The following is a 25781-nucleotide window of genomic DNA, read 5'->3' as shown; positions in this document are numbered from 1 at the left end:
TGCGAGGGTTTTGGCAAGAGGCGTGGAGTTAAAAGATAAAGAATCACACACAAAGTGGGAGTTGTCACAGCTGCTCTTTGCTGATGACACTGTGCTCTTGGGAGATTCTGAAGAGAAGTTGCAGAGATTGGTGGATGAATTTGGTAGGGTGTGCAAAAGAAGAAAATTAAAGGTGAATACAGGAAAGAGTAAGGTTATGAGGATAACAAAAAGATTAGGTGATGAAAGATTGAATATCAGATTGGAGGGAGAGAGTATGGAGGAGGTGAACGTATTCAGATATTTGGGAGTGGACGTGTCAGCGGATGGGTCTATGAAAGATGAGGTGAATCATAGAATTGATGAGGGAAAAAGAGTGAGTGGTGCACTTAGGAGTCTGTGGAAACAAAGAACTTTGTCCTTGGAGGCAAAGAGGGGAATGTATGAGAGTATAGTTTTACCAACGCTCTTATATGGGTGTGAAGCGTGGGTGATGAATGTTGCAGCGAGGAGAAGGCTGGAGGCAGTGGAGATGTCATGTCTGAGGGCAATGTGTGGTGTGAATATAATGCAGAGAATTCGTAGTTTGGAAGTTAGGAGGAGGTGCGGGATTACCAAAACTGTTGTCCAGAGGGCTGAGGAAGGGTTGTTGAGGTGGTTCGGACATGTAGAGAGAATGGAGCGAAACAGAATGACTTCAAGAGTGTATCAGTCTGTAGTGGAAGGAAGGCGGGGTAGGGGTCGGCCTAGGAAGGGTTGGAGGGAGGGGGTAAAGGAGGTTTTGTGTGCGAGGGGCTTGGACTTCCAGCAGGCATGCGTGAGCGTGTTTGATAGGAGTGAATGGAGACAAATGGTTTTTAATACTTGACGTGCTGTTGGAGTGTGAGCAAAGTAACATTTATGAAGGGATTCAGGGAAACCGGCAGGCCGGACTTGAGTCCTGGAGATGGGAAGTACAGTGCCTGCACTCTGAAGGAGGGGTGTTAATGTTGCAGTTTAAAAACTGTAGTGTAAAGCACCCTTCTGGCAAGACAGTGATGGAGTGAATGATGGTGAAAGTTTTTCTTTTTCGGGCCACCCTGCCTTGGTGGGAATCGGCCGGTGTGATAATAAAAAAAAAAAATATATGAGTGAGAGGGGTTGGATTTGAGTGGGACTTGCAAATGAGTGGATAGAGTTATCAGAGCTTATTTCTTGGGTAGCATTGAAAATTAGGTTGGGCAAATGTTTTGTTAGTGGGATGGATTGTAAAGGACCTGCCTAGTATGGGCCAACAGGCCTGCTGCAGTGATCCTCCTTTCTTATGTTCTTATGTTCTCCAATGAGCATGTTATTGGAGTCATTATATGAGTCAAGAGCCTTCAATGATGACATAGAATCAGTAATGATGATAGAGTCAAGCTCAGTGTCATAGGTTAGCTTTAGCCCCATTAGGATTGCAAACAATTCAGTTTGCAGTGTAGATGCCCATTTGTTAATTCTTATGCCTAACTCAACAAATTTATTATCATACTTAACTAGGGAGGTGGTAACAAGAACAGATGCAGCCCTGCCAGAAGACTCCTATTTAGATCCATCAGTGTATATAACTTGTGATAACTTATTACTACCAGCTAGGCGAGAAATTTCTTCTTGGGCAGTTGCTTTAACAAGTGATTTAAGGAAGGGATTACTGTCAATGTGCTTCTTCAGAGGGACTTGCAGGTATGTGATGTTAAATGAACACATCTTCCATGGAGGGGTGAAATGATCTTGTTTCCTACAGTGATACAGTTCATGCAGGTTATAAAACTTAATGCAATTGCACGTTTTCACAGTCCATTTAGATCTGTGTGTATTTACCTCTAGACACTTGGTAAGATTCATTGTGACAGAGTCTGGTTCATTTCTCAACATTCTAATACCAAATACAGTGTTAATCTCAACAATCCTATCACTGATACTAGAATACCAAGCTCCTTCCTCATATTAAGAACCTTTGTAGAATTGGGACACCCAAGAATAATTCTGAGAGCTTCATTCTGCATTAACTCCAAGGGTCGGAGAGAACTTTCTCTAGCTAATATCAACATGGGAGCAGCATAATCAATTAAGGACCTAACGTAGGCTAAGTACATCATTCTCACGATTCTCACATTAGCACCATAGTTGGGGTTGTAGCCAGCAACAGCTTTGAGAGCATTTAGCCTATCTTTGCATTTCTTATTTAGTTGTAGTATAGTGGATTTGTTAAAGGGTACATCTACACCAAGATATCTGTAAGTTTTAACGTAGCTAATGATTTCACCCTGCAAATAGATGGGTGGGGGATGTCGTTTGCTTGTTAATATCTTTGTTTTAGAGGAAGATATTATGAGGCCTAGTCGATTACAAATTGCTTGAACTTCATTAAGAATGGTGCTCATCTTCTTATGCCCTGTTGTATGTATCATGATGTCATCAGCATAGCTTATAGCTATATGTTTAGGTGAGGCAGGTAGAGCATTTAGGAGAGCATTAATCAGAATATTAAATAGCATGGGACTAAGAACTCCTCCCTGCAGTGTACCTAAAGACATTTCTTTAAGACTCATATCTAAAGTCTTTATGAAGGACAGAGGATACACTATTTGACAGGTATCCTATTATCCAGCAGAGTAAGCTACCACCAATATTCATTTTGGCTAGTTCATGTAGTATAATGGTTCTGTTCGCAATATCAAATGCAGATTTTAGATCAAGAAAAGTGGTAAAACTAGTAGAGGTGTGTGCAGTGAGAAAGGTGGAAATACAGTTCTGCACACTTTTACCTTTCATGAACCCATAGAGGTAGGGGGAAAGTTGGTGTCTGATTCTGTAGTACAGTCTGTTAAGTATCATTCTTTCAAAGGTTTTACAAAGGGAACTAGTTAAGGAGATCGGGCTAAATGTATCAGACTGTTGGGGCTTAGGGATAGGCACAATGAGACTATACACATATAACCCGCACATAAAAGAGAGAAGCTTACGACGACGTTTCGGTCCGACTTGGACCATTTACAAAGTCACACTAACCAGAAGTGGAGCAGGACGGCTATATATAGGCAGGAAGAGGTGGAGGTAGTAGTAGTAGTACAAGAATGGTATATAATACCGACAAGATGAAATTAAGACACATGCGCAACACCCAGGCATCCCTATCGTAGACGTTTCGCCATCCAGCCAGCCACTGGATGGTGAAACGTCCACAACAAAGACACCCAGACGCCACACATGTGTCTTAATTTCATCAGTAGTAGTAGTAGTAGTAGTAGAAGAGGTAGTAATAGTGGTAGTGGTAGAAGTGGGGAATAAGGAGGACGAGCCAGTCAAATACAAAGGAAGGGGAGCACTGCAAGAGAGCTAGGTGCCCACAGAGGGAGAGCAAGCGCACAGAGGTGCGTGAAAGGGGAAGTGGTGAAATAAATGAAGAAGGAACAGAAACACGAGACAGAAGAGAGACAATCCAGAGGAGAAAAAGGAAAGAGGAAAGGGGAAGAGGGAGAAGAAAAAGAATACGAAAAAATGAGGAGTCAGGGTAAGTCACGGGTGTTCTGAAGTTTGGAGCATTTTACAATGTAGTGGGAGAGGAAGGCATCTACAGAGACGAAGCCAGGGCTCAGATTCATACAAGGAAAGTTGTGTATTAGAGAGGATTCAACTAGACGGCGACTGTTCAAGTTGGAAGTAGGGAAGACAGTTTTAGCAGAAGACCAGTCAATAGGATGGCTATGATCTCTGACATGACAGAAAAGAGCATTGTTTGTGTCGGCAAGCCTAACACTATTTTTGTGCTCCCTAAGTCTGTCAGAAAGAGATCGACCAGTTTCTCCGAAGTATTGAAGAGGACAGGAGGAGCAAGAAATAGAGTAGACACCAGGAACATCTGTAGAGGGAGGAGAGGTATGAACGAGATTAGTGCGAAGAGTGGTAGTCTGGCGGAAGGTAAGCTTGATGTCTAAGGGACGGAGAGAATTGTTGAGATTAGAAAGACCGGAAATGTAGGGAAGGCAGAGGATAGAAGAGTTCCCAGGAGTAGAGAGTTTGGGAGAGAAGAAATTACGTTTAGCACGTGAGAGGGCAGAGTCTATGAAATGGGAAGTGTAGCGAAGACGGGAAAACAAATTATGAAGAGTGGAAATTTCTGCTGGAAGGAACTGAGGATCACAGATGCGGAGGGCATGGAGAAAGAGGGAAATAAGAACACTTTTCTTGACAGGGGAAGCATGATAGGAAAAGTAGTGAATGTACATGCCACTGTGCATAGGTTTTCGGTAAACGGAAAAGGAAAAGCCTGTATCTGAGCGGTGGACATGGACATCAAGGAAAGGAAGCAAGGAATTAGATTCCCATTCAGCTTTAAACTTAATGGAAGGGGCAAGATTATTAAGAGCTTCAAGAAAAGGTTGGAAGAGACTGGAGTCATGAGGCCACAGAGCAAAGATGTCATCCACATAGCGGAGCCAGAGTGAAGGTTGCACATCGAGGGTAGGAAGAAGAGCAGTCTCGAAGTATTCCATGTAAAGATTAGCAAGGACAGGAGAGAGAGGAGAGCCCATAGCGACACCGAAGGTTTGAGAATAATATATCCCTTGGAAGGAAAAGGAGTTAAGAGTCCACACAGAGGTGGATAAGATCAAGAAAGACATCAGTAGGTATTGGGAGATTTAGAAACCCTTCATGGGCCTTCTCTCTAAGGAAATCAAGGACATCATCATCCCTCTATGCACAGTGGCATGTACATTCACTACTTTTCCTATCATGCTTCCCCTGTCAAGAAATGTGTTCTTATTTCCCTTTTTCTCTGTGCCTTCCGCATCTGTGATCCTCAGTTCCTTCCAGCAGAAATTTCCACTCTTCATAATTCGTTTTCCCGTCTTGGCTACCCTTCCCATTTCATAGACTCTGCCCTCTCACGTGTTAAACGTAATTTCTTCTCTCCCAAACTCTCTACTCCTGGGAACTCTTCTATCCTCTGCCTTCCCTACATTTCCAGTCTTTCTAATCTCAACAATTCTCTCCGTCCCTTAGACATAAAGCTTACCTTCCACCAGACTAACACTCTTCGCACTAATCTCGTTCATACCTCTCCTCCCTCTACAGATGTTCCTGGTGTCTACTCTATTTCTTGCTCCTCCTGTCCTCTTCAATACTTCGGAGAAACTGGTCAATCTCTTTCTGACAGACTTAGGGAGCACAAAAATAGTGTTAGGCTTGCCGACACTAACAGTGCTCTTTTCTGTCACGTCAGAGATCATAGCCATCCTATTGACTGGTCTGCTAAAACTGTCTTCCCTACTTCCAACTTGAACAGTCGCCGTCTAGTTGAATCCTCTCTAATACACAACTTTCCTTGTATGAATCTGAGCCCTGGCTTCGTCTCCGTAGATGCCTTCCTCTCCCACTACATTGTAAAATGCTCCAAACTTCAGAACACCCGTGACTTAACCTGACTCCTCATTTTTTCTTTTTCTTTTTCTTCTTCTCCCTCTTCCCCTTTCCTCTTTCCTTTTTCTCCTCTGGGTTGTATTCTCTCTTCTGTCTCATGTTTCTGTTCCTTCTTCATTTATTTCACCACTTCCCCTTTCACGCACCTCTGTGCACTTGCTCTCCCTCTGTGGGCACCTAGCTCTCTTGCAGTGTGTTATGGGGCTATAGGACCCAACATGTATTTATAAGTAACAGTTACTCTGGAATACCTAATTATATTGAATTGATGGGGACTTTGCTCTAAATGTCAGAAGGACTGATCAACCTTATGACTGAGAGGCAGCTGGGTCAAGCCTATTTTTTCTCAATATAATAGGTTATACTATAGACACATAAACACACAATTTAAATAAGTAGTTTATAAAGTTGTATTTCCTTTTGTAAAAGTAAAATTAAGGTGTGGTAGAATTGTGGTAACTGGAGAACTGTGCTTGGCAACAGTCTTTTGTTTTGGTGGGAGGAGCTTAGCCTCTCTCTCTCTCTCTCCCTCTCACTGACTCGCTCTCTCTGTGGCTGGCCTTCAACCTGGCAGGATCTCTGGGTCCTTCTTCTATCTTTTGGGGCATTATGTGTGCTCCAGGGGTGAGTTTTTATAATTTAAGTTGTGACCACCATACCCAGGGTGACTAAAGTGTGTCAAAACACTGGTTAGCCCAGAGTTATGTCATGAAGAGAGGACAAAAGTTGTTGAGATACACCATGTGGGAGAACAGCTATGCAGTGTGTAGATCGTTGTTTTGAAAATGTGAGGCTGTAATTGTATATTCTGTACATATCTATTGAGAATACAGTTATATTTTTATAGTAGTAGTTTACATAACCTGTGAAGAGGGCTGGTGAAAGGGTATCAGAGACACTCAGGATGATCAGCCATGATGTAAGTATTACCCCTAGACAAATAAGACCATTAAGTAAAAGCTACCCCACACTAGAACATGTAGTGAGAACCTTACTATCAAAGTAATAAGGGACAAACCAACGTAACATGGGAGCTTGACCGGGAGAGTTATTTGACTGCTAAAATAACTCAAAACATTCTTTGAACTATATGTGCTGGTATGGGGTAATAACAGTTGCATGTTTCTGGTAGAAGATTTACCAAGGTGGGTCAGTGGAAGTGTTGTTTTCATATATTAGTTTACAGGTTGTTTTTCTCCTAAGGTGGGGGAAAGGGAGTAACACATTTTTGTTGTGGTTATGGTAAGTGCTATGTGCATAGTTTACATTCAATTTGTGTTATTTTATGTGCCTGTGGGAAAACTTTGTCCACTGATACTGTAAGAGGGAAGCAAGTGTTTAACCCTTCATCGCGCAAGGGGTCCGAAAATTTGAAATTCGAACTGAACTCCCTATGGTGGATAGAGTAACTCAATACAAGTTCAATGATCCCATATAAATTGATTTCTGATGGTTAGTTTTCGAGCAATTGCTAATCTCCGGAGACCGAAAATATCCGGCTGCGCCCGACAAAGGGATTAAAAAATTTTATGTTGCAAAACTTGCAATTGTTAATAAAACACACCAAAACAATTTTTTAAATTTAATATAAAAACAGACAATATAAAAAACATAAATGGAACTTGAATCAAAACATTTTTTAATTGTTACAAAAATATAAAAAGGAAGCAAATCTCAACAATGACAAATTGCAAAGGGATGCAACTTTCAATCCCTATATTCCTGAGATTCATTTGGATGACCAATTATTCTATATTGCTAATTGATGGTATGGTAGTCGCTGAAGCAATTTCTATCACTCTTTATCCAGATTTACTTTGCATACAGAACACTGGAATGAGGATGTGACCAATTTCTTCGAGTGGCTGCAATAGTTGCAATCGTAATACCTTACTTTTTCTTCACTAATTTCTGTTTTTTGGCTGGCCTTTCTTCCTCCTCATCATCACTTGACACCTGTGCATCCGGTGGCAAGTATTCATCACCACTATCCAGCAATTCTGGTTCATCTACCTCTGCTTCTGAGTCACTCTCTTCAGAAACGCAGACATACCTCGACCTGCTGGTGGACTGCTCCCCATAAAACAACTTCTCATTGATCTGGAAGGACAATAGAAACCTCCTGTATAGATCCAGACCACTACAGAGTTCATATATGCAATTGAAATTTTTTTATAAATATTTATTTGACTAAAATTGGACATTCCCGGAAACTCGTGCAAGACCGAAATAATTCGGTATAAAATGTTTGCACTTTTTTCAACTGCATGCTACACTCATATTATGCTTCACACGGACTTTAGGTATATATCAAAATATGCCTAAACTATTCATGTAAGCACTAAACACAACAATCAGTACTTACCGACATTGTAGAATGTATAATCCAAGAGTAGATTAGTAAGGGTGGAGGGAAAAATGCGTGTGTGGGCGGAGCCAAGCCACCAGTGTTTATATTTTGATCTCTCAACCAATGGGAAGGCGGCAGAAGCGAACTGTACTTAGCTGAAGAGACTCAGGGAAGGCTTGTGATTGGTTGGAACTAAAGAACGGGAAGCTGGCCGCGCGGGGCACGGAGTATGACACGCCCCCAAAACACGTAATTAATACCGAATTTTTCCGGCCAAACACGATAAAGGGTTAAAGATAAAACTATGTCAGAAGATGAGTCTTCAGATTTTTTAGGCTTCAGGGAAGAAGGTAATAATTCATCAGTAAACATGCCTGTTAACAGTGAACATGAGGAATCACCTACTCCAGGTGATATGGAAATGGAGAGAATGAGACTGAAATTAGCTGTACTAGAGGCTGAAATGAAATTAATGAAAGCTAAGGAGAAAGAACGTCAAAGGTTAGGAGGTTCAGAACAAGAGCCTGAGCAGTACTTTAACATAACTAAAGCTGCAAATTTTGTCCCTAAGTTTACAGAGAGTGACCCAGATAGGTATTTTTCTTTTTTTGAGAAGACTGCTTTGGAGCAAGGATGGCCCAAACAGAAGTGGGCTACCCTAGTTCGCACACAACTTGTAGGTAAAGGATTCCAAAGAGTAGAGACTCTGGAGGGGCAAGATTTTTCTGATTATGATAAGATTAAAGAGGAAGTATTGCTTGCATACCAAATGATACCTGAGAAATATAGACAAAAGTTCAGGAATCAAAAATTTCAGGATGGGCAGACCTTAACTGAGTTTGGGTCTGAGAAACTGTTCCTTTTTAAGAAATGGGTTTGTTCTAAAGGAGTTAATAAAGACTATAACAAATTAGTAGATCTAATGGTTCATGAGGAATTGTACAATACAATCCCTGTTGACCTCAGAGAATATTTGGAGGACAAAAACCCAGATAATCTTTCAGAAGCACTGGATCTAGGTGACCGATTCTTGGCTCGCAGGGAATTGGTAAGTAAAAACAGTCGTGCTCCTGAAAATTTCCCCACTCATTCTAAACCTTATTCCAAGTCCTATGGTCATAAAGGTAAGTGGGACAAGAATTTTCAGGGACAAATGAGGGCTGAGGTGCCCTCTAAAATAGAAGGAAAAGGTAAGTCAGCTGGAGTTCAAAGTTTACCTAGACAATCAGATAATGTTTCAGGTCCTCGAGTAAACAGTACCAGTCCTACACCAAATGGTAAAAATACCTTTAAGAGTTATGCCTGTTACTACTGTAACAAAACTGGACACACTCAAAAGTTTTGCTGGTCAAGGCGGAGAGATCAGGAAAGGGAGGAACCACCCCAGAGGACTCTAACTGCAGAGATACATCCAGTTGCCTGCATTAGGTCTTCAAGGCAAGGTGAGGAGGAACCTTTGGATCTAGACCCCAGGATGTGTATATTTTCCAGTAGGTCCACAGTTGGTTTGCAAAAGGATGTAGGCAGAGTTGAGAACATATTGTCCTTGAGAGATGGATGTAGCACCTACTCTTTGCTACGTGCTGGAGTGCTACCAGTGTCTAAGGATACCTATACTGGGGTAGATATATTGTTGAAGGGTATTACGGGTTCAACCATAAGGACACCTGTACACAAATTATGGGTAGAATCTGCATACCAAGTTGGCTATCTCCCTGTAGGTATCTCAGATGAAATTCCCTTCAAAGGGGTCGACCTCTTATTAGGGAATAATGTTATGGGTCTGTTAGACAGTGAGGAACAACTAGTTTGGGGGAAACCAAATCCCAAATGTTGGGAGGAAATGGCTAGGAAAACCCTGCCAGACCTTCTCCCTGATGGTTCCACCATGAGAAGTATGGCTCATGATCATGCTACCAACAGTCTTCATATTTCTCATGAGGATGGTGAGGGCTTAAGTTTGGTAACTCTGCTTTCTGATGTTGAACTGCAGTCAACTGAAGAAAAGGATGTTCCAGCCAGAGCTGAGCATGATTGGAGAATGGATCAGTTAAATAATGTGAGAGAGGCTGCACCTGCTAGGGTGCAATTAATTTCTGTGCAGGAAAATGTCGCTGTTGCTGAGGAAGAGATTTTACAGTTAAATAAGTGTTTTCATTTCAGGGAGGAAACTCTTACAAAGAATTCACCTCTGTTTGCAGTATCGATGGAAGGAGAACAAGGGTTTTGTCCCCAGATGGTGATGTCCAAGGTTTCCAGGCATTTCTTCTGGTCTCAGCTGTGGGAGACTGTCAGAGAGCATATTGAGACCTATCATGTCTTTCAATTTATAGGGAAACCTAGTCTAAGTATTAAACCTGTTCCCCTCCAGTCTATTTCAGCACCAGGTGAAGCCTTCAGCAAGCTGGTAGTAGATGTACTTGGTCCATTCCCAAGGACCAAACTGGGAAATGATTATTTACTCACAAATATTTGCTCCACTACCAGGTACCTGGAAGCAGTCCCTCTGCATAAGATAACTGCTCATGTAGTCTTAAGGGTTTTGATGAAGTTCTTTTTTCATGTTTGTTTTCCTCAAGCAGTGCAAGAAGACCAAGGGCCTAACTTTACCTCAAAGCCTTTTAGAAATGTTTTGAAGGGACTAAAAGTAGAGCCTCAGTGTTCAACTGTGTATCACTCTCCATCTCAAGGGGAAATAGAGAAATTATATCAAACCCTCAAGACAATGATGCAAGCCTATGGTATAGACAATACTAACAACTGGGATGAGAGGATCCCTTTCTTTGTATTTGCTGAGTGGGGAAGCACTGGAATCTCTGAGCTATTGGCTTGGGGAGGATGGTGATGCTCCCCCCTCGGAGCTTTTTCTCAGTTTCAGACACTGTTTGACTCGTATGAGGTGGATGGTACCAGTGAACGTGCCCATCAACCAGACCAGGATGATGATGTGGGACCACAATGTGGACCATGATACTCTGGAGGCTGGAGAGGAAGTGCTGATACTGGAGCAAATTCATGTGAAAATCTGTATGGCAAGTTGATGTGAGCTGAACATGTTGTGGGGGAAGTTCCCAGGGGTTAGATATAAAACCCACACCCCCAAGCAAGAAAAGAATGAGTATAGTGTACACAGTAACCGGTCAAAGGGTTTGAAGTTATGTCAAAAATTCAGAGAGACCAATGTTTTAATGGAATGTAAAGGGCTGCAAAACAATAATCTGTATGAAATACCAAAAGTGTATTTAAGAAATAACATGTGTGTAAAAGATTTTGGGAAATGCATGCTTGGTTTTAATGAGAAAAATGTTGGAGAGTTGGCTCAGCCACCTTGGAACTTTATAAAAGTTTGGGATGTCAGTAATGGGGAAAAGTTGAAACTCAATGAAGAAATTGTTAAGGAAGCTGAGCCAATTCAACAATTTTTGTGAGGGAAAAATCTGTATGAAAAATTGGAGATGGAGGAAGAAGTGAAATTCTTCCAACACCAGTTTGTAGTGCTTAGTGAGTCAGTGGGCATTCCCATGCTTCATGGTTCCCAAATTAGATGGCACCCTGGGCATAAACACTGACTACCACAAAGTACATTTAACAACTAAGGTTTACAGGATTAGAAAGATTGATACTTATGCACTAAGAGATGCAAACATTTTAAATAAACTAAAACATGGGGGCAGAAAGATGTTATTTCCATGGCCTGTGTGCCAGTACCATTTTAATGTGTGTAATGCAAATTGTGTTCATTGTGTGCTTAAAATTTGTGTGTGAGATGGAACGTGATGGTTTTTGTGTAAACTTGATGTATCCAACCTGGGTGCAAAGAGATGTCTTTGGTGTTTGTTGTTGCACTGCGAGAGGTTGCAGAACTGTTACTATCAACGAGCAACCTTCTAAATTTAAATGTCAACATTTTACCACAGGAAAGAAAATTTTCATTTTGGGGCTGGCTATTCAGCATTTGTACATGTCTCAGGATCTCTTCATCCTGTTCCTGTGTATGGTGACTAAAATCAGACTCTTAAAATAGGCTTTGTTCCTACAGCCTTTTAATTTGGAAGTCAAATATATAAAAGGCTCAGAGAATGTGGTTGCTGATGCTCTCTCTAGATGTTTCATGTAGATGCATGGTGCGTACTTTGTACATAGTGTTTGTCTTGTGCTGACCTTGTTGTTTTTGCAGTGGTGAACTCTCAGTGAGCCTGAGTACTCTCTACCAGCCATCTGACTGTGAAGGAGTCGAGTCAGAGCCAAAAGTGTGACGAGGGTCAGGGTGTACGTAAATGCGAGTTGAGGCAGTGGTTGACAACCTTCGGTAACATGAGACGTTCAGGAAGGTATGTGATGTTGTGTCTTGGTGTGCTCTATATACAAAACGGCCCGACGATTTGCCTTTGTGGTCCCTTGGACCCCTCCATGTTCTATGTCAGCCTCCTCTTCATAAGTTTGGAGGATCTGTGTGGAGTGGGACCTCGGAAGATGGGCTTAAGTGCCTGACCATGTTAAGGATCGTGAGTGTTGACTGGAAGTCTCACTGTTTGGTTCGGCCACCAAGTGAGAGACACCTTGACATGTTTTGTGAAGTTTCCTGCCTGGGGTACACCTGACTGCTCTGGGTTTGGCTCTACTCTCGTCTCCTGATCAGGAAGATGCCACCCTGGAGTACCAGTTGCTTGCTGGATTACCGTAGCGGAGGCACAGGCCTGTTGGTGTGGGCTTTCACAGTGGGCATTGTGTGCAAATCTTGCATTGTAATGGGTATTGTTTTTAAAAGCAACTAACATTGTAAATAGTTACACACTTGAGTATATGGGTATGGTTAAATGGCTTTTCTAAAAAATTCTGCAATCTCTTGTAAATAACAGTAAAGTGAAGAGTAGTTATGGTGCTGGGAAAATGTAGCATTTCTAGTAGTCTTGTTTACCGCCTTCAGACTTAAGCAATATACTTTTTACTAGCCGTATCCTGAGGGACACAGCTAGCTTTTGTGAGACTTCGTCTGGAGGTGGGGGTGTTATGGGGCTATAGGACCCAACATGTATTTGTAAGTAACAGTTACTCTGGAATACCTAATTATATTGAATTGATGGGGACTTTGCTCTAAATGTCAGAAGGACTGATCAACCTTATGACTGAGAGGCAGCTGGGTCAAGCCTATTTTTTCTCAATATAATAGGTTATACTATAGACACATAAACACACAATTTAAATAAGTAGTTTATAAAGTTGTATTTCCTTTTGTAAAAGTAAAATTAAGGTGTGGTAGAATTGTGGTAACTGGAGAACTGTGCTTGGCAACAGTCTTTTGTTTTGGTGGGAGGAGCTTAGCCTCTCTCTCTCTCTCTCTCCCTCTCACTGACTCGCTCTCTCTGTGGCTGGCCTTCAACCTGGCAGGATCTCTGGGTCCTTCTTCTATCTTTTGGGGCATTATGTGTGCTCCAGGGGTGAGTTTTTATAATTTAAGTTGTGACCACCATACCCAGGGTGACTAAAGTGTGTCAAAACACTGGTTAGCCCAGAGTTATGTCATGAAGAGAGGACAAAAGTTGTTGAGATACACCATGTGGGAGAACAGCTATGCAGTGTGTAGATCGTTGTTTTGAAAATGTGAGGCTGTAATTGTATATTCTGTACATATCTATTGAGAATACAGTTATATTTTTATAGTAGTAGTTTACATAACCTGTGAAGAGGGCTGGTGAAAGGGTATCAGAGACACTCAGGATGATCAGCCATGATGTAAGTATTACCCCTAGACAAATAAGACCATTAAGTAAAAGCTACCCCACACTAGAACATGTAGTGAGAACCTTACTATCAAAGTAATAAGGGACAAACCAACGTAACACAGTGCTCCCCTTCCTTTGTATTTGACTGGCTCGTCCTCCTTATTCCCCACTTCTACCACTACTACTGCCTCTTCTACTACTATTACTACTACTACTACTACTACTACTACTACTGATGAAATTAAGACACATGTGCGGCGTCTGGGTGTCTTTGTTGTGGACGTTTCGCAATCCACTGGCTGGCTGGATGGCGAAACGTCTACGATAGGGATGCCCGGGTGTTGCGCATGTGTCTTAATTTCATCTTGTCGGTATTATATACCATTCTTGTACTACTACTACTACTACTACCTCCACCTCTTCCTGCCTATATATAGCCGTCCTGCTCCATTTCTGGTTACTGTGACTTTGTAAATGGTCCAAGTCGGACCGAAACGTCGTCGTAAGCTTCTCTCTTTTATATGCGGGTTACTAGTGTATCGTTCTGTCACGGTATTGTGCCTTTTTTTGTTACAATGAGACTATTGGTACAGGAAGTAGGAAGAACCCCCTCAATGTAACTGAGATTATACAGTGCCAACAAAGGGTTATTGGGCATGTGCCTTAGAGTTCTGAGAATATCATAGGTTACACCATACTTTCCAGGAGCAGTTGATCGTCCTTTAGCTAATGCATTATCTAATTCATACTCGGTGAAGAGGCAATCACTCTCATCAATATTTTGGCTCATAAAATTAATCAGTTTCAACATTTCTTCAGAAGTACTCTCTAAACTTTTTCTAATATGAGATGGTAGGTTTTCATGCCTGGATGTTTTTGACCAGTCATTTATGAGCTCATTTGCTTTTTCAAGAGGAAAGGGATGAGCAACATTGCCAGTCTTTTTCCTGGTTATTTTATTTATACCTTTCCAAGCCAAACTTGAAGGGGTGGACCTATTTAATCTACTAACAAATTGTTCCCATTCCTGTTGCCTAAGTTCTTGCTTTCTATTCCTTGCATTTGTTAGTGCAGCTTGGAACGTTCTGAGCAGGTCTGGGGTTCTACATTCACGGTATGCTTTACCAATCCTCCTAGCTGCTGCATGTGTTAGATTGCGTAGCTCTTGATCATTATAGTATTTACATTGGTTTTTATTGTTATTTATAGTGGAGGGTCTATGTTTCCTTTTCCTGCCCACTTGATCTGTGAGGACAGTCTCAATAGTGGTAACTAAATCATCATTAAATTTTTGTGTGCCAGTGGGCTGGTAATTCTTATACCATTGATCCAAGTGATTAATAAAGTTATCTCTGTGTTCTTGGTTGAGAATAAGTTTCCTCCTTCTGAATTTAGCTTCTTGATTGCTGGAGATGTGATCAAGATTGACAGTTGTTAGACTTCGGAAGTGATCAGATAGAAGATCATCAACTATGACAGTCATGCATCGTATATGATGTATTAAATCCAAGGCACAGATCTAGTATGCCACCATATATGTGAGTAGGCTCAGTAGTGCCCACAATTTGAACATTATCATGCTCATTTAGCAATTTCACTACTTTAGTTCCATTGGTGTTTGTTATAGACCCACCAATATTCTTATGTCTGGCATTAAAATCTCCAAGAATGATGGTAGGTTCACTATTGATGCAATCTGGTAAAGCATCAGGTCGAAGCTGGTTCGCTGGGGCATAGAGATTAAAAATGTTTATGGAAAAATCGCCTGCATATACTTTGACACCATGATACTGCATGTTAACTCGACTCTGCAAGGAAAGGAGTGAATGTGGCAAGTTCTTTCTGACATACATCACACAACAGTTGGTTGACCTTAAGTTATAAGCTGCATATCCAGACAACTTTGGTGGAGGTGCTCCATCTTTCAGTCTACATTCCCGCATCAATATACATCAATATTCTTGGCTGCACTAATATGATGTAAGTCAGGCAACCACTTCCTGATGGAAGCAATGTTCCATGAAAAGATTTGTAATGTATCCGTTGTAGTGAGTTATTACAATCTCTTGCTCATAAGATGGTAAAACTATTATGCTTTGGCTATAGTGTGCAGACACTGAAGAACAAATAGCATAATTTGTACGTCTTTATCCTCAGGACCTTTATTTTTAAGCATTTTTCGGCATCTTGGCAGCCAGTTAAAAGGCAAGTCTTGAAGCCAAGAGTCAAGGGCTTCTTTCTTAGAAATTGCTTGAAACTGAACAGAGATTGCTGCACTTTTGACATCATCACCATGCTCAAGAGCATCATCCTGATTACATATATTTATTAAACTTGTCAGGATCTGTTCAAGATGCTCAATTTTTTTCTGCAAATTTGTTATAATATGAGGAAGGTCAGGCAAATCCAATGCCTCTCCGGAGTATGGCACTTCTGAGTTAGTGCTTTCTTTAACACCTATCACCTTAACAGGTACCATGGTTACATTAGTGTTCTCTGATGGTGCCTGTGGCAAGTCTGCCTCATCATTATTCATTGCAGGTAGGTTCTGTGCATCTGACTCATCTCCAGTTACCAGGGAGGTTACCTGTGTGGTGCCCGTCTGACTGTTGTAGTTGTGTGTATTGGAAAAAATGACAAGCTCATCCCCATATTCAGGTGTAGGCGTAGGTATCAGTAGTGGCAGATCAGTAGTTCCACATGTGCTAGCAGGGATGGCTAGCTCCTCCACAACTAGTGTGTATGATGGCATTCTGGTATCACCAGAATCCTTTGCAGTGAGGTTGGGTTCTTCCCCACTTTGCAGAGGTTCAGTCTCAGCTCTGGCTATGGTAGACTGGATGGCCTCATCCTCAGTTACTATTAAAGGACTGTTATCAGGTTTACATCGAAGGTTGTTTGGGTTCCGACTCCAGTCCTTGTGGGAAACTGTAACACCAACCTCTTTACAGTTAATACACTTAAATTTTTGGCTGTCAAGGCCTACTGTGCATTCTCTAGTGGAATGTTCCCCAGCACTCTTACCACACCAAGAATGTAGTATTTCACAGGCTACTGCAACATGGCCATAGTGCTGGCATTTGTAATACCTACGTTTAGGGGGTAGGTACACTTTGATGGTTAGAAAATGTAGGCCAGGCACCCAGATATTTCGAGGGAGGGGCACAGGGCCTACCCAACTGGCAATAATTTGGGATTTTCCTTTAAGTCTTTTAGGTGGCTTGATGATATGCTCTCTTAGAGTCAGATGGGATGGGTCCATGTAGAGAGGGTATCCAAAGATTATGATACTGACCCATTTTTTATAGTGGTGAGTGTCTGATGGAGGGCAGAGCAGCTTAATACCCCCATAAGGTGTACTAAGTAGATCATTGATCAGTTCTTCATTCTGTTCCACAAACACAAAGTTGTGTGTGTTTTTCCTAAATTGGATCCTTGACTTAGGGTGTTTCTTCACAGTTTCCATTAGCCATGCACAATTAGCAGGCATCAGGTGTTGTCAAGGAAGTTCAGCTTATCACATTCTTCCTTTGAAGAAAGACTTCTTACACAATCTGTGCACCAAGGACATTAGTTTCACATTGCCCATGAGTCAAATGAGCCTGATTACGTCAGCGCTCTAGCCCTTTCTCACTTTTTCTCCTTTGTTTACTTTTAAAGATCTGGAAGCTATCATCATTTCCATCACCTGTTGACATAGGTTCCTCTATGACAGTTGCCATGTTTGCAGGTGATGCTATCTCATATAAGACTCACAATGCAAGAATTCCTCACTTACCTTCCCCTTATAGCTTATGCAAGAATAAGTCAGAAGTCTAAAATAGATCAAATGGCACAAGGGTTCAAGTTCAATGAACACTTCCAATTATACTTAACTCAGGTCACTACTACTAATACGATACACACCTCACTAAAAATACATTCAGAGGCTTCTTGGTGTTATATCTTTGAAATTGGTCATCCTGTGTTATTTAACTATTGTAAGAGAAGGTCCCCGTTTATAGCTAAAATAGAGACTTTCGGCGTTATAATATTATCTGTTAATATATGAAAAATACCATGGTATTATCGTTATTATCGCTATTAATGTTATCACTATTTTGGTATTATTACTATTTTTTTTACTATTATCACTATTATTTTACTATTATGGTTAGATAGGATTTCTTGTGTATATAGAGTTTAAGTCTCGGAACTATCCGGTGAATTGTTCAATTGTTTATGTCCGGCTGGCTGATGTGGCTCAGCTGATCCAACCTGACGACGCGTCAACAGACTGGCAAGTAGTCAGTCTGCTCCCAGCTCTAGCCCTGACAACTGATCGTATATTGGCTCTTACGGTGTACAGTTGAATGGTTTTGAGAATTGACTCTAGAGCTGACTCAATTTGTTCCTCATTGCTTTGAAAGACTCTTTAGATATTTATATTCTTGGTCAGTTCAGTAATCCATAGATACTTTATGGCCAGATTCTAAGGTCTTGTTAAATCTTGTACCTTTTGTATTTTGAGTTTACAGTCTTGTTAAGAAAGAGACGTAAATATTAATGAGGACTTAGATACAGGAAGAATAATTAAACTTCCTTATTAATGTGACATTTCCATGATTTTGAACTAAATGTATATGGTAAATTTATTGTACAAAGTATTAAGTTACATTAACTACAAAGAGAAGATAAAGTATTGTATTTAAATACTTTAATAAATTTGAATATTATTCTATGGAGTTTCCCAGTTGAAATTATTTCCCCTAGACTCTAAAATGCCTTTAAAGAACTCGGATCCAAAAATCTTGTTGCATAAGAAATAAATGGTATCAGGCCACATTCTGAAGTTCCTTAAAAAATTTCTTATTTGCAACACTTGTATGGGTGTTAATAATATGGTACATATAATGGATGGTACAGGCAAGGTCTTACACATTATCACAAATTACAAAGATGAAAAGAGAGAGAGGAGAGAAAGAGAGAGGAGAAAGAGAGAGGAGAGAAAGAGAGAGGAGAAAGAGAGAGAGAGAGAGAGAGAGAGGAGAGAGAAAGAGAGGAGAGAGAGAGAGGAGACAGAGATGAGAGAGAGAGAGAGAGAGAGAGAGAGAGAGAGAGGAGAGAGAAAAGAGAGAGAGAGAGTACGAGGCACAAGTACGCTCACACCTTGAGTATAGACACATCCATCAGCATTTTGGGGGGAATTCTTTTACAATCCAAAAAGGGACAACCAGCCTTATTCAACTAAAAATATGTTGGTTCTCCCTTACCATGAAAACTTGGTTGATGTGCCTTCTCTTCTTAAGACTTTTAATATTAAAGTTGTATTCAAAAATCTTGATACAGTAAAAAAACTTTTGATAAAGAATTCCCCCCAAAATACTGATGGATGTGTCTGTAAGATTCCTTGCAAAATTTGCGATAAAGTTTATTACGGTCAAACTGGTAAAAATCTCGAACTAAGATTAAAACAACATAAATATAGCATTAGAACTGGACAAAATTCCAATGCTCTATTCATGTAAGAGATTTTAACCATCCAATTGATTTTCAAAAAGTTGAGAAAGTAGTATCAAGCAAGTCCATGGTTGACAGGAATATAATTGAATCTTGTTTCATAAAAAGCAGTTTTGACAATAATATGAATATTTCCTTTGGTTTATATAAATTAGATCCATTTATAATTAATAGAATTTGGGAAGAATTTAATAATACACTGGACAAATAATATTTTTTTAAATTTTCTTGGGTAGAATAGTTTGTTGGTGGGTTGTGCGAAGGACCTGTTCAGGTGGGTCGGCGTGCGTCAGGTGTTTAACTGTTGTGGCATCTGATAGTGAGGTGTTGGCCAGACCCCTTATATACCTTCCTTGGGTTCTTTACTTTCATAGTTCCTTGATAATGTGAGTAGTCACGAAAGTGCTTGGAATTTCTCTAGTCTTTCACAGTGGTTGTTTTGCATATTCTGAAATCACCTGTTTACTGTGATCTTATTGCATATATATATATATATATATTTCAGGTATGTCTTGCTACTTCTACTTACACTTAGGCCACACTACACATACATGTACAAGCATATATATACACACCCCTCTGGGTTTTCTAATATTTTCTTACTAGTTCTTGTTCTTGTTGTTTATTTTCTCTTACCTCCATGGGGAAGTGGAACAGAATTCTTCCTCCGTAAGCCATGCGTGTTGTAGGAGGCAACTAAAATGCCGGGAGCAAGGGGCTAGTAACCTCTTCTCCTGTATATATTACTAAATGTAAAAGGAGAAACTTTCGTTTTTCCTTTTGGGCCACCCCGCCTCGGTGGGATACGGCCGGTGTGTTGAAAGAAAGATATTTTTTTTTTTTTTTTTATTATCACACCGGCCGATTCCCACCAAGGCAGGGTGGCCCGAAAAAGAAAAACTTTCACCATCATTCACTCCATCACTGTCTTGCCAGAAGGGTGCTTTACACTACAGTTTTTAAACTGCAACATTAACACCCCTCCTTCAGAGTGCAGGCACTGTACTTCCCATCTCCAGGACTCAAGTCCGGCCTGCCGGTTTCCCTGAATCCCTTCATAAATGTTACTTTGCTCACACTCCAACAGCACGTCAAGTATTAAAAACCATTTGTCTCCATTCACTCCTATCAAACACGCTCACGCATGCCTGCTGGAAGTCCAAGCCCCTCGCACACAAAACCTCCTTTACCCCCTCCCTCCAACCCTTCCTAGGCCGACCCCTACCCCGCCTTCCTTCCACTACAGACTGATACACTCTTGAAGTCATTCTGTTTCGCTCCATTCTCTCTACATGTCCGAACCACCTCAACAACCCTTCCTCAGCCCTCTGGACAACAGTTTTGGTAATCCCGCACCTCCTCCTAACTTCCAAACTACGAATTCTCTGCATTATATTCACACCACACATTGCCCTCAGACATGACATCTCCACTGCCTCCAGCCTTCTCCTCGCTGCAACATTCATCACCCACGCTTCACACCCATATAAGAGCGTTGGTAAAACTATACTCTCATACATTCCCCTCTTTGCCTCCAAGGACAAAGTTCTTTGTCTCCACAGACTCCTAAGTGCACCACTCACTCTTTTTCCCTCATCAATTCTATGATTCACCTCATCTTTCATAGACCCATCCGCTGACACGTCCACTCCCAAATATCTGAATACGTTCACCTCCTCCATACTCTCTCCCTCCAATCTGATATTCAATCTTTCATCACCTAATCTTTTTGTTATCCTCATAACCTTACTCTTTCCTGTATTCACCTTTAATTTTCTTCTTTTGCACACCCTACCAAATTCATCCACCAATCTCTGCAACTTCTCTTCAGAATCTCCCAAGAGCACAGTGTCATCAGCAAAGAGCAGCTGTGACAACTCCCACTTTGTGTGTGATTCTTTATCTTTTAACTCCACGCCTCTTGCCAAGACCCTCGCATTTACTTCTCTTACAACCCCATCTATAAATATATTAAACAACCACGGTGACATCACACATCCTTGTCTAAGGCCTACTTTTACTGGGAAAAAATTCCCCTCTTTCCTACATACTCTAACTTGAGCCTCACTATCCTCGTAAAAACTCTTCACTGCTTTCAGTAACCTACCTCCTACACCATACACTTGCAACATCTGCCACATTGCCCCCCTATCCACCCTGTCATACGCCTTTTCCAAATCCATAAATGCCACAAAGACCTCTTTAGCCTTATCTAAATACTGTTCACTTATATGTTTCACTGTAAACACCTGGTCCACACACCCCCTACCTTTCCTAAAGCCTCCTTGTTCATCTGCTATCCTATTCTCCGTCTTACTCTTAATTCTTTCAATTATAACTCTACCATACACTTTACCAGGTACACTCAACAGACTTATCCCCCTATAATTTTTGCACTCTCTTTTATCCCCTTTGCCTTTATACAAAGGAACTATGCATGCTCTCTGCCAATCCCTAGGTACCTTACCCTCTTCCATACATTTATTAAATAATTGCACCAACCACTCCAAAACTATATCCCCACCTGCTTTTAACATTTCTATCTTTATCCCATCAATCCCGGCTGCCTTACCCCCTTTCATTTTGCCTACTGCCTCACGAACTTCCCCCACACTCACAACTGACTCTTCCTCACTCCTACAAGATGTTATTCCTCCTTGCCCTATACACGAAATCACAGCTTCCCTATCTTCATCAACATTTAACAATTCCTCAAAATATTCCTTCCATCTTCCCAATACCTCTAACTCTCCATTTAATAACTCTCCTCTCCTATTTTTAACTGACAAATCCATTTGTTCTCTAGGCTTTCTTAACTTGTTAATCTCACTCCAAAACTTTTTCTTATTTTCAACAAAATTTGTTGATAACATCTCACCCACTCTCTCATTTGCTCTCTTTTTACATTGCTTCACCACTCTCTTAACTTCTCTCTTTTTCTCCATATACTCTTCCCTCCTTGCATCACTTCTACTTTGTAAAAACTTCTCATATGCTAACTTTTTCTCCCTTACTACTCTCTTTACATCATCATTCCACCAATCGCTCCTCTTCCCTCCTGCACCCACTTTCCTGTAACCACAAACTTCTGCTGAACACTCTAACACTACATTTTTAAACCTACCCCATACCTCTTCGACCCCATTGCCTATGCTCTCATTAGCCCATCTATCCTCCAATAGCTGTTTATATCTTACCCTAACTGCCTCCTCTTTTAGTTTATAAACCTTTACCTCTCTCTTCCCTGATGCTTCTATTCTCCTTGTATCCCATCTACCTTTTACTCTCAGTGTAGCTACAACTAGAAAGTGATCTGATATATCTGTGGCCCCTCTATAAACATGTACATCCTGAAGTCTACTCAACAGTCTTTTATCTACCAATACATAATCCAAGAAACTACTGTCATTTCGCCCTACATCATATCGTGTATACTTATTTATCCTCTTTTTCTTAAAATATGTATTACCTATAACTAAACCCCTTTCTATACAAAGTTCAATCAAAGGGCTCCCATTATCATTTACACCTGGCACCCCAAACTTACCTACCACACCCTCTCTAAAAGTTTCTCCTACTTTAGCATTCAAGTCCCCTACCACAATTACTCTCTCACTTGGTTCAAAGGCTCCTATACATTCACTTAACATCTCCCAAAATCTCTCTCTCTCCTCTGCATTCCTCTCTTCTCCAGGTGCATACACGCTTATTATGACCCACTTCTCGCATCCAACCTTTACTTTAATCCACATAATTCTTGAATTTACACATTCATATTCTCTTTTCTCCTTCCATAACTGATCATTTAACATTACTGCTACCCCTTCCTTTGCTCTAACTCTCTCAGATACTCCAGATTTAATCCCATTTATTTCCCCCCACTGAAACTCTCCTACCCCCTTCAGCTTTGTTTCGCTTAGGGCCAGGACATCCAACTTCTTTTCATTCATAACATCAGCAATCATCTGTTTCTTGTCATCCGCACTACATCCACGCACATTTAAGCAACCCAGTTTTATAAAGTTTTTCTTCTTCTCTTTTTTAGTAATTGTATACAGGAGAAGGGGTTACTAGCCCATTGCTCCCGGCATTTTAGTCGCCTCATACGACACGCATGGCTTACGGAGGAAAGATTCTTTTCCACTTCCCCATGGACAATAGAAGAAATAAAAAGAACAAGAGCTATTTAGAAAAAGGAGAAAAACCTAGATGTATGTATATATATATATATGCATGTGCGTGTCTATGAAGTGTGACCAAAGTGTAAGTAGGAGTAGCAAGATATCCCTGTTATCTTAGCGTGTTTATGAGACAGAAAAAGAAACCAGCAATCCTACCATCATGCAAAACAGTTACAGGTTTTTGTTTCACAGTCATCTGGCAGGACGGTAGTACTTCCCTGGGTGGTTGCTGTCTACCAACCTACTACCTATATATATATATATATATATATATATATATATATATATATATATATATATAGGGGGATAAGTCTGTTGAGTGTACCTGGTAAAGTGTATGGTAGAGTTATTATTGAAAGAATTAAGAGTAAGACGGAGAATAGGATAGCAGATGAACAAGGAGGCTTTAGGAAAGGTAGGGGGTGTGTGGACCAGGTGTTTACAGTGAAACATATAAGTGAACAGTATTTAGATAAGGCTAAAGAGGTCTTTGTGGCATTTATGGATTTGGAAAAGGCGTATGACAGGGTGGATAGGGGGGCAATGTGGCAGATGTTGCAAGTGTATGGTGTAGGAGGTAGGTTACTGAAAGCAGTGAAGAGTTTTTACGAGGATAGTGAGGCTCAAGTTAGAGTATGTAGGAAAGAGGGAAATTTTTTCCCAGTAAAAGTAGGCCTTAGACAAGGATGTGTGATGTCACCATGGTTGTTTAATATATTTATAGATGGGGTTGTAAGAGAAGTAAATGCGAGGGTCTTGGCAAGAGGCGTGGAGTTAAAAGATAAAGAATCACACACAAAGTGGGAGTTGTCACAGCTGCTCTTTGCTGATGACACTGTGCTCTTGGGAGATTCGGAAGAGAAGTTGCAGAGATTGGTGGATGAATTTGGTAGGGTGTGCAAAAGAAGAAAATTAAAGGTGAATACAGGAAAGAGTAAGGTTATGAGGATAACAAAAAGATTAGGTGATGAAAGATTGGATATCAGATTGGAGGGAGAGAGTATGGAGGAGGTGAACGTATTCAGATATTTGGGAGTGGACGTGTCAGCGGATGGGTCTATGAAAGATGAGGTGAATCATAGAATTGATGAGGGAAAAAGAGTGAGTGGTGCACTTAGGAGTCTGTGGAGACAAAGAACTTTGTCCTTGGAGGCAAAGAGGGGAATGTATGAGAGTATAGTTTTACCAACGCTCTTATATGGGTGTGAAGCGTGGGTGATGAATGTTGCAGCGAGGAGAAGGCTGGAGGCAGTGGAGATGTCATGTCTGAGGGCAATGTGTGGTGTGAATATAATGCAGAGAATTCGTAGTTTGGAAGTTAGGAGGAGGTGCGGGATTACCAAAACTGTTGTCCAGAGGGCTGAGGAAGGGTTGTTGAGGTGGTTCGGACATGTAGAGAGAATGGAGCGAAACAGAATGACTTCAAGAGTGTATCAGTCTGTAGTGGAAGGAAGGCGGGGTAGGGGTCAGCCTAGGAAAGGTTGGAGGGAGGGGGTAAAGGAGGTTTTGTGTGCGAGGGGCTTGGACTTCCAGCAGGCATGCATGAGCATGTTTGATAGGAGTGAATGGAGACAAATGGTTTTTAATACTTGACGTGCTGTTGGAGTGTGAGCAAAGTAACATTTATGAAGGGATTCAGGGAAACCGGCAGGCCGGACTTGAGTCCTGGAGATGGGAAGTACAGTGCCTGCACTCTGAAGGAGGGGTGTTAATGTTGCAGTTTAAAAACTGTAATGTAAAGCACCCTTCTGGCAAGACAGTGATGGAGTGAATGATGGTGAAAGTTTTTCTTTTTTGGGCCACCCTGCCTTGGTGGGAATCGGCCAGTGTGATAATAAATAATAATAAATATATATATATACAGTGGACCCCCGGTTAACAAACTTTTTTCATTCCAGTAGTATGTTCAGGTGCCAGTACTGACCGAATAGTCCATTTCAGACCCCCAAACATACACGTACAAACGCACTTACATAAATACACTTACATAATTGGTCGCATTTGGAGGTGATCGTTAAGCGGGGGTCCACTGTATGTATATATATATATATATATATATATATATATATATATATATATATATATATATATATATATATATATATATATATATATATATACAGCAGGGCCCCGCTTTACGGCGTTTCACTTTACGGCGTTCCGCTAATACGGTCATTTCAAATTATGACCAAAACTTGCTATACGGCTCCCCCCACCTGACTTTCTAATACGGTCACCGCGCCCCACTCTGTTTGTTTACATTCTTCGTGAGCTCAGTAAGCACTAAGTCTCTCCATTTTGTCTGGAAACTCCAAAATTTCAAATGTTTTTAAAAGTTATTTCATATTTTATATATACTCTGATAATTATACTTATGTATACCTGTACTTAAATAAACTTACATACTGTGCTGTAATGCAGGTACACATTAAAATCAGTAAGTGTCTTATGTCTCCAGACGTCATATTAGTAATGATAATAATAATCATCGAGTCTCATTTAAATGTCGTATATTACGTTAAATGCACATTTTCATTAATCCATCTATGATATTTTTTCAAAATTATATAATAAACACGATACATAACATAAAAAGATGATAAA

Source organism: Cherax quadricarinatus, chromosome 44, assembly GCF_038502225.1.
Source record: "Cherax quadricarinatus isolate ZL_2023a chromosome 44, ASM3850222v1, whole genome shotgun sequence".
In the NCBI taxonomy this organism is placed as follows: Eukaryota; Metazoa; Arthropoda; class Malacostraca; order Decapoda; family Parastacidae; genus Cherax; species Cherax quadricarinatus.
The sequence above is the reverse complement of the archived record's forward strand: the minus strand, read 5'-3'. Positions refer to the sequence as shown.